General features: G+C 43.2%; 1 long non-coding RNA gene across 1 annotated transcript; it reads left to right on the top strand.

Annotated features, from left to right (window-relative positions):
* The first annotated feature begins 4,412 nt into the window (after window positions 1-4,412).
* On the top strand, window positions 4,413-9,143 carry LOC147754439 (uncharacterized). The gene is made up of 2 exons (XR_015318075.1): window positions 4,413-8,032; window positions 8,685-9,143. It is a non-coding gene; the product is annotated as an uncharacterized LOC147754439 (long non-coding RNA).
* Window positions 9,144-10,862: the final 1,719 nt, after the last annotated feature.

Here is a 10,862-nt window from a genome sequence, read left to right as displayed (position 1 = left end):
TAGATGAACTTACCTAGCAGCCATTCTATTATACAGGGCAAGGCAATGTTTTTTGACACATATGCTAGTAACTTTTTTATTAGGATTACGTACTCTATGTTAAGTAAATTATATATATATTGTACAAGTGAAGATTCTAAACTCTATGAAGAACAATGGTATCGATCTATGCTTTTTGGAGCAGCACCGTTGCAGCGGTGTTAAAAACAGGAATCCCAAAACGCATGGTGTTAAAGAGATGAAGGGCAGAGGGTGGCATCCGTTTCTTAAAGGATCAAAACTATGTTTCTGAACTACTATTAGCAGCAATGCACACGACTTCAATTTGTCTGTACATACCCTAAAGAATGACCATACTCTGTACAAATAACATGAGGATTTTTGTAACGATTTCAGGCGGTTTATCGATGAATCCTTAAAGGACCAATCGGGCTGGCAGAGGTTATAGAGCGCCCCTTTTTTTGAGTCACCATTTTCAATATAGTAAACTGCATTGAGTACAATTATAGCAACTATTCCACTCGATAGCATGTTGTCATGAATCGAGCTATTGGTTACTACTAGTGGTTTTTTTTTTCTTACGCGATCGATGCCGCTGGCTGGCGTCTTCACTTCAGTCTCGTTTCTCATTTTGTAGCAAGTTTGCTTTTCACGCTAGTTAAAGCTAAAAATATGTACATCTAAATCCTTCCACCTGATGGCGATCCAAATATCTTTGGGATAATACTTTGCCACACCAAATAGAAGCCTACCAGTTGTTTATACAGGATGCGCCTAGTATCAACTGGCTTACCACATGAATTTTCTCTCTGTGTGTTCACTAGACTCAGCAGCACTAGCGGATATAGTATAATCATCCTAAACGAGCGGTCACTACGATGCTACATGTCTCGGGGTCGACTAACTTTATGTCTACCGTCTGCAACTTTATATCTCTCCAATACTGCAGCACTGGCGGGCCTTTCTTGTTGTCGAATTTCGCTGGTCGTACAAGACGGACAATTCTCCATATTCCTTCTCCTGTGCAAGCCCTTCTACCTTAGCTAAGTCGGGCGACCTTTGCGGCACGCATTTCAACTGGCGACGGTGGTACAGATGTTGTACGTTAAGACGCGTGAGGAGCGAACAGCTCGCAGGCCCCTGGCCAGCCAGCCAGCCAGCCAGCCAACCAACCTCTGACGATGATGTCATTTGCGCACGCCATGCTGCGTGAGCACACGGCTCCTAGCACATTCAGTTCTTTGCTCACACTGGCCCTCCACGGTCCACTACCTATAACTTCTTTTCTCTTCTGTTTTTCTCGTCTTCGACGTCCGTTCAATGGGGCCCAGCTATCACCAAAAAGAGTTCTACATTGCCGCTTGTTATGGCGTTCGGTGCACTCCCCTTCGAACTCCGAGTAGCTACAGGCTCCAGGCGATTTCCGTTTCTTACTCCGAGTGAACGAACGACGGTCGAAACAGAACGAGTGAGGTGGGACAAGCCACATGGATCAAGGCTCTTTAGAAGGGCCTCGTACTCGTCTACTGTGCGTCTTTACTGCGAAATCATAATACCTTCGGGATAGCCAAACCATATCACAGCCTCGTTCATTTTTCTCTATCTCCTCCTTTTACTCTCTGTAAAGATTTTTCTCATCGTCTACATCCTTTCACGCATCTAACCGTGCTATCGTCGAGGATAGCGGTCTGCGGCGTCACCTCCTTTCGAGCTGTGCGGTGGTGAATATGGAAATGTAATGTCTTTTCTAACGCTGGCTAGATGGTCTCTTACTACCACGTCTGTGGGCTTGACCCATCTGCAGCAATCCGGCGGCGGCAGTAATTTTTTTCCCCATATTTTAAAAACATACGTAAGCCTCGCCAACAGGAGGCAATCTGCAGAGATATACGACGAACATATCAACTCGACTGTCATTTTTGCTTTGGATTATCATAAAATGGCTATCGACAACAACGTCAAGACTTGGGCTGAATTACATACTATTGGAACCTAATCCGAAACCTCACGGTGAAGATTTGAATAATGCATTACCCTCTCACCGATAGGCAAATATACACGTAATAGTAATATTTTGACGTACGAATTGCAGTACCGAAAATTTTCTAAATGCTTACTCACTTATTTATACTAGGAAATAATATGTTATTAAACAGTAACGTATAGTTTCCAATGTGCTTTACGTTGAATCTCCTATAAGGAATCGTACGTTCAGATACATTTAATGATACTGGAACCACTTCAGAATTACTGAACGAGTAAACCACATATGTTCTATATATATAAGGTTTAATCAGACGTTAGCTCTGGTTTGATGCTCATATGTGCTCCCAGTCGGTATACTTCAGTCGCAACACAAGTTATACAGCGGTATTTTTAACATTAGTTGCAGATTGGGGATTACTGATCTGAACGACGTCATTTAATGTTCAAAAACCAGAGCATACTTTACAGGACGGCTCTTTAGCTATTTTAATTAATAATAAAATACAATTATTATAACCTAATATATCTGTATTGTTATTTATAAATAATTTCTCCGTTTGCCTTGGGATAAATTCGGCTTGGATCCGCTGTTATGCACAGGTAATCTGCAACGATAGGCTACGGCTTTGGCAACTAGGATACCCTTTAACAGTAATCAGTGAGGGTCACGAATGTGTGCGCGGCCTGAAATGTCATCATCTTAACCAATGACTAACCTACTTCGGGGTCGAAATTGGGTCAGTGGTCTCTTAATAAAGAGACTCGTCTACTACTACATTCATACGGCCGTACAGCGGGATGAAGTCATTGCGCTCATTTTTATCAGTATGGAGAATATGAAATACGTATAAAGGTATACGTATAAAGGTAAAGTTGAACTCCTCTGAGTTCAACGGGCAAAGGACAAACCCATAATACAACCCTTATTAGTGCTACTGAACCCTGTTTCTGCGGTCTCCTTCAGCGAAACAAACCTGTAATTGTTCGTTTAGCCGTCGCTTACTCTGCCGTTGTGGTTATTTACACATCGAAAAGTTATAGACTGGAAAACGCAATACTTCGCGTTGTAGTATTGCATTGTGGCAGCATCCTTAGCAGTAGAAGCAGAAAACATTGTTGGAAGCGAGACTGCGACCTGTGAGAAGCCGGAGCGGCATCAGGCAGTAACATATGTTCCTTGATGCAACTGTGTCGTTCGTTGCTTCCACTAAACAAAAAAAATACGAGTGCTTGTTGTCTAGTGAGATGTACCACCTGGTAGCACTGCTACCTTAATACTGCTAGTGCAATCAAAAAGGGCAATTAGACAGATACGGGTGCAGCCAGCTCATCAGTGTTCCGCCTCATCTGAAAGAAGCAAGCTTTTTTTGTATTGCGACTTGGGCCAACAGCGCTCCACATCAACACGAACAACACGATTCGCTCACTGAACTTCCTCATGAGGCCCACGTGTGCCAGCAACGCTAGCGCAACCGCAATTCCCCACACTTTGTAGCCCGTAGTTTTGGGGTTTCCATTCCCCGACCCCAACCGAACGACTACTCTGTGTAGCCGCGTCCAAAGAGATGCTCTTCTCCAAGCAAAGCTGTTAGCTTGGCGTGTTCCACCAGTTGAGTTCTGAGATTAAGCTGAATTAGGCTAATCTGACGCTGAGAGGCGACGCGTAGAAGAAAAGAGGCAGCCACTGTTGAGACGCTGAGAAAAACGTAAATAAAATCTTTCAACCGGCCTCCTTTTTTGCTGAAAAAGGTTCGCATAGCGTTACATTTTGATATATGTTCGTCTAGACTTTGGAGGGAACACTGAAGTCATGAAGGGAGGTCATCGGCGAACTGACTGGCGTGCAGTACCGAAACGAGGGTTATTCAGAGCAAATATATTGCTTGCTACGGCTGTTTTAAGTTAATGTAGATCTGTTTATCATCAGTGCGCAGTTAAATGTGAGTCGAACTTGCAAACCCGTGGTATAGTTGCTATATACGATGCAGCATGATGTTGGTCGCATTGTTGAATTGGAATATCCTAAAGACTGCTATAATTTTCCTTCTCAGTGTAAGCCTACTGGAAACACCGGTCGTTGTAAAAGGTACGTATGTGGACTAGCTGCTTTGGGAGCGTACTCTGGTTTGGCTAGCCTTATGCTATTGTTGAATCAAAGAGGCATCGTGTATAATGAAGGACACCCCGGTAACGTCGGGAGATGCCGCAGTCACTGGTGAGGGAGCATTATTTCCTAGTCGACCAGCAGGAAAAAAGTCCAGGAAGCAACGAAACATTTGAGCGACCTTTAAGGCCCTCTCAGTCCCTTACCGCAGGTACTGCTTTACGAAGGCTTATCTGACGTGGCGACACTAGGTTCAGGCGCAGGGGTGGCGTGAGGCGTCGTCAAAGAACGCAGCGCGTACAGCTGGTCAGTATTTTTCTGTATTTTTTTCAGTTATCGTGTTATTATGCGCGCGAATTATCGTGCAGTTATTTTCTATCGTAGCTGTGGTGGCCTAATATTTGACAAGACCAATAAAGTTTTATTTGTAGTGGTGTGTATACTTTCGCCAAATGTAGCACTGAATATGTACCTTTTGGGCCACATAATTGAAAGCACAAACGGGAAATTTATCTGATTCCAATGCCAGCAGATACTTTACCGAGCAGGCGACGCGTTTTCTATTCGAATTCTGAAGGAATATGAAAATCAGTACATTCGATTCCTATTTCACTTAATTTTATAGGTGATAAGTAAGTCAAGTTGAAATAGATCCTTTGTAACGCATGCTCATCAGCCAACGGCACACTTTCCTTTGAAACGAATATTACAACTTATTCTGACCTGAATGCATAGCTTTGCGATAACTTCACAATGATTTTAGTGACAAAAACTATCGTTCTTTTTACAAATTGCTGTTAGACCACACGATACCTATCTGTTGTCTAAGGCTTTTGCAATCGGTAAGAATGCTTTTATGTGGATGGAGAGCTGAGGCCTTCTGTTACAAGCATGCGTGAAAACCTACAGATCATACTCAAAAAGCATTTAACTAACTAAAAAACATTTAAGCAAGGTATCCCGAGAAGAAAACACATAAATATCTTGACTTATCTAGTAAAGCTAAGGAGTTAACAAACTAATGTTGTGTGAAGGAATAACCCAGCCATATCTGGCCAACTTGTCCGGGCCGCAACGGTCACTTGGACCTATGTACACATACGTACATCAATTTAAAATACGATTACTGCTGGGTTTTGGAACTTATTGCTAAACTGCATTGCAAGGGCGTCAGTAAGTTAAATTTCATCCAAATAAGCACATAAGCTCCAAGGTCACATCCGTTTAAGGAGATCAGAATCAATCAGGAATTAATTGACAATTTCATATAACTAACATACCGCCACGACAGAATAACTGATGGGACGAAGTTGCGAGCGATGCCTTACGATAACCTTGAGCGGAATACCTTGTGATACTCTGTACAAAAGGTGTAGGATGGTAGAACGTTCTAAAATTGTCTAAAATTTAGTACGTAGTCTCTACGTTTAGTTGATCAACCCAGCAACGTGTTATTATCATACCTGGCTTTTGTTGCTTTATTGTTGTTTGTTCTATTTAATGTTGAGGATATTAAGAAAGATGGCGACGACGGAAATCAGATGTAGTTTAGTTCATTTCGGATTGCTCCAGTTATTTGTACATGCAACAACAAACTCAGTCAGCGAGGAATCCATACAAGTACAAAGGGACGTATCTTGGGAAACGTCTAGCTCAAAGGCTACAAAACACAGCAATGCAAGCATAGCATTTTGGGCCTAACTTGAGGCAAATACTACTCCAGTTTAATCCTTGTCTAAGGGTCAGGCTAAAACACCTTGCGAATGAGTTTAGTGGAACGGTTTCCTTATCACTGTTAATTGAGGTTGTTACCAAGCTTCAAGGACGATACCTCTGTTTTAGAAATGTTTACGAAAAAATCAGGTGTCCTACAGGCACATTTTCCGTTAGCCAGTTTGTTCTCAGAGTTGGCAGATGTCTGTGCTTGCGAATTTGTCTTGTAACAGTAACTTTAGCAATAGAAATGGCATGCAATATATTTTCATAGGACTTGACAAAAGATAAATACAAATGGGCTTAAAAGCAGACATTGCAGAACCTTACGTCTTATTAAATCGCCATTCGAGACCACACTGCTAATGCGCTCAGTTACGAAGCCGGTGATCAAATGAGATTTGAACCAATCGTAAGATACAGGAGAGAAAATCATAGTAGGAAATTATTTGTAAAAAGACATCGAGAAGGACGGTACCAAGGGCCAAGGAAGGTGCTTCGTCTATCGGAAGGGATGGTGGTATAGTTATAGGTGTCTCAGACATCCAGGTTATATTACATCTGTTTCTAAGCACCTTGATGCTAACCTTATTTGGCTGTCCATGAGCGCGATGTTGAGGACCCTTCGGTTTGTCCTAGATTGAGAACAAGCATTGTCATGAGTTCAACAGTAAGCAAGTATCTGTCACGTCAACTCAGCACGCTGGCCTGCTAGCGAAATTTTGCATTACTGACAACAGAAAGCTATTCGCAAGGGCCTGATTGAAGGGACTGACAACAACAACAACAACAACAACAATGTTCAATAACAACGAACCACAACTACGACAACAAGGACCGCTGCAACAGCGATCTCAATAATAATAGTAATAATGGCCCACCGCCCCGACCTGAGCTCTATTTCTACATCCCTAATAGAAATCAATGGATATAGAGGTCACATGTTCACACAAAGCGAATCAACAAACAGCGCTATTGAAGTCGCGCCTGCAATAGCTGTTAAATTTCCAGCGTTTGCTGACACACTGCGCCCTCCGCTTGTCCGCCCATCGGCCTTTGTCTCCAGCGGCAGAGAAGAGCGTGAGGCCCTCCGTTATAATAATATATTATTACTATGCTTGTCCAAGCAAACCAACAGTGGCCGAAGGGTACCAGTTTCATGTGACGGCCCTTTAGCGACTGATCGCATTGGCATCAATATTGTTCCCTGGTCATCTCTCAACATATTTACACAGCAGCACCCTAGAACGTCCCGCAATGCTGACACACAAACACAGAAACTTTTAGCGGCAACTCTTACGCAGCAGCAGCAGCAGCGGGGTTGATGCACGCACGCACGCACGCACGCACGCACGTATGTATGCCGCGAATCATTGTACAGAAGGGCAAAAGCTACAAATACATATACTAGTTTTGCGAAACCTAATCTGCAAACATTTAACGCGCTAACCCAGCGGACGTACTGCGTTGAGCCACGATGGACGTCAGTAACAACATATGCGATGGTATCTTTGTCTACACAGTAGTCGCTATTTCTTTTTAAGTAAGCTATCCAGCCCCATCTAACCTGATCACTAATAAGCTGCTTCAGGCCACGCATGCACAGTTTGTTTGGCATTTACTGATACAGCCACCAGCACTCAGTTGTACCCGTACCCAAGCGCTCACACAGAAATAACTTGTATCAGAGCAGCTTACCGCTATTGACCGGGAACAACTTTTAAAAGCGGATAGAGCAACGCTTTGAAACAGAAATCGTGGTCATGCAGATCGGCCTGTTACTTGAGCGTTCGAGTTGAGACCTGTTGACTTTAACTAACTATAGTTCAGGACAACTGGACAGCTTACAGAAATTCACATAGATAGACTCGACGCTTGTCGCGTACGGTCTTGCTGTCGTTGCATATATCCACCGCTCTAGTGGAGTGTCGCCTGTCCTCCACACGCTGGTGTCATTGCGTTTAGTGATAATCGAAGCTGTTTACCATCATGAACCTTTCGCGTCTATCGTCGATCATAGCTCAAATTGTTTTCGTGTTTTTCGCGACCTGTGCGCTGAGTTGTAATCGGCCGCTTATCGTAGCCAAACCTTGTGGGGGCGGAGGTGTAGGTGCCGCCGGAGTTTTGGCAGCCGCTCTGCTCGTTAATCGTTACAGAAATTCTAATCGGTCATCGAATTCAGATTCAAACCAACCCGCTACGTTAATGCGACCCGCTCAGAGCAGACGGGTAAGTTCGATCGTCAATACCATACGGATAGAACGAATGATTGAGGCTGGTTATACAAGTGCATACTGGTACGTATATGTACGAGAAAGGCGTTCAGTTAATGAATTTGTTTGTGTTTCATATCAGTAATACACAAGTTACGTGCGTAACACCGGCTTTTAGAATAAAATATTTAATATGTTATAAGAATAGATTTAATTTTAGCCGACTTCAATTTATTATAGTTGCACCGAAGCTGTGTATGGCGTTTTTGGTTAGTAGCCGATTTTGGAGCTAACAAAAAAACAGGCATCTATCTACAGATAGAAGGCTTCGTGTAAATCTATTCCGAGTATGAGTTTTTCGGTGTATTCTCGACGAAAAGGAAATTGACGACGCTACGTTAGCATTGTTTCTCGGTAATTGCCCACGGTAAGCCAGTGTTATTGAATCCTTAAGATGTTCGATCTTCTTCATTGAAGCGTAATATGAGTGATAGTTTAACGCTCTCAGACACTGGCTAACCGTCTGTCAAGGAATCACACACTCCCGGGTTTGTCTAGAAAGAAATTTCTCTATCGTATTTTAATCTAAGTAATTCGAGCAGAAAAAGCTAATGTTATCGATACTTAACATCAGTCGGTGTCGCTAATGAAGTTCTCGACTGTTTCAGAGGACCGGTTAAGCTTTTCGCTTGGCCCTTGTCGCGCGCCACTATTGCTCCGAAGAGTACCGTGCCACGTTGTTACGTCTCTATCACATTGTAACGTCACGCATCGCGAGGAAACGAAATATATATATACTGCAATTATTCACGGCTCTGTTCGACTATCAGCTTCTGAACGAAACAATTAAAGTATAACCCTATAATAAACAGAGAAAAGCTAGTAAACCGTACCTGTCTGGCCAACGGGGCCAACAGTGTCCCTGCACTCTGTGCAATGTATAAGTCTCCATATTGAGCACATGGTATCTCAAAAAATAGCAAAAAAAATTGTCTATTTTATCCATTAGGCACAGTACGAACGAGCACTAACTAGTTCCTCCAAAACCTAGATAGATTTTACCTGCTAGGCTGTTGTAAGGGCCTTTGGCGTATGACTTATGACGTAATAAATTGGATAGCGCTCTATTAATAGTAAATTTGGTTTTCCTAGGTACGTATCTATATATATATATATGTAGAGTCGAATCCAGATTTTATTCATGTTATGTTGTTACTTCTCCCTATATACATGTCCGTATAATATCTCCGGTTTTCTGTTAACTCAAATGACGATTTTTGTATTCTCTTCATACAACGTTATAAGAGACCTTCTTGATTAATCATGTATAATGTAATAATGAAGTTCGGAAAACGAGAGACGGATCAATGCTAGCACTCAGACTTCGAGAATTTCTAGAATCAATAGGACCGATTTGCCGTCCGAAAACACGGGACCCTTTTCTGTTGGCGAACAGAATTGCAACAGAATTACTACTTCGAAGCAACAGCAGAGATCGTAGTAGGGGTTGCGTACGAGCTCCGCGTTAACGCCTAGGCCGGCAGCAACTTCCCAAATGCTTCATTTACAACGAAGCAGCTGGCATTGACCTATGCGCATAGTATTTGATCTACTTTTGGCGATATCTTCCTTACCTGAGACATCTTCGATTTTCTGTTAAGTATTAATAGGCTCCCGCGAATAGCATGCCCTTCGAGAGTTGGTTCGATGTCTAACTATCCGGGAAAATGATCCCGTTGTGCTCTAATATGGACAGTAATAATAGCAAAAGAAAGGTGCGTTCGAGCGTTGCATAGGCGGCAACTCTCTGCCGTCGTTGATTGCTGTCCTGGTAATTGATTACATAAATCCAGTTGTCTTTTACCAAAGAGGCTCAGTCAAAGGAAAAGCAAAACTCACATACTGGAGAACGACGTCTATGTATTTACTCGAAAGGAACTCTACTTGTATAAAGGCAGACATTGTTCAACCTCGCGCACAAATTTACGGCAAATTGTTGCGGTGTGATAACAGATCAGGCAAAAAATCCTAGCTCTATGTTGTCTCACTGGAAGTTCACGGTACTTCTACGAACAAACGCAGACAAAAAATCTTAGACAAAATATTACTATACATAAATCGTACACCGCTGCAAAGCTTGGCAGTTTGCTCAACCCGGCCTGCTCTCCAAGTGGAAATGGGTTGAGCTGGCGATGTTGAAGGCTTCAAAATGCGCGACGTCGACGACTGCCCTTCGAACGATTCTGTCAGCGAAACGGGCGGACTCTGTTCAAAACATTAGTAGCACGACGAAGTCGCCATGCATGCCGAACGTTTCCAGGCCAAAGCATGCACTCCAGCGCGAGAGGTGGCGTCGTGCTGGGTGGATGGAGCTAGAAAGGGTGAAACGAGTAGCGAAATTTGCGCTGTAAGGCCGGCTCGATCGACAAATGCGAGACGGCGTAAGGAACGGCCGTAAGTGTCTGGCATTGCTGACTGAGCACTTTTGTCGCATTTATATTTACTGCCACTGCGCGATCCATAACGACTTGCAAGCAGGCATCATTGCTTCACTCGCCGTCTCATGATTTCTTCCCAGCGTAAAGGCCAGCAGGAGCCTTGTTTGCCGGTATGCCTCGAAATGTGACACAATGGTAGTTTTAACGTCAAACGACGGCCATTGGCGACCGTGTTCGTTCGCTAAGAATCTAGTTCGTTCAAGGTCTTCTATTGCGAGCCAAGATCGAGCCCTTAACACCGCACCTGTCGATTAGCGTTTTTCATTGTGTCGTTAAGTGAAAACAACTAACAACGCCTAGAATATCAGAAGTGGAATATCATAGAGATAGACTTATTTATGCTCAAAT

This window comes from Varroa destructor, unplaced genomic scaffold (genome assembly GCF_002443255.2).
Source record: "Varroa destructor unplaced genomic scaffold, Vdes_3.0 BEIS01000007.1, whole genome shotgun sequence".
NCBI classification, from domain to species: domain Eukaryota; kingdom Metazoa; phylum Arthropoda; class Arachnida; order Mesostigmata; family Varroidae; genus Varroa; species Varroa destructor.
Note: the sequence above shows the minus strand (reverse complement) of the source record. Positions and strands in the feature narration are given on the sequence as shown.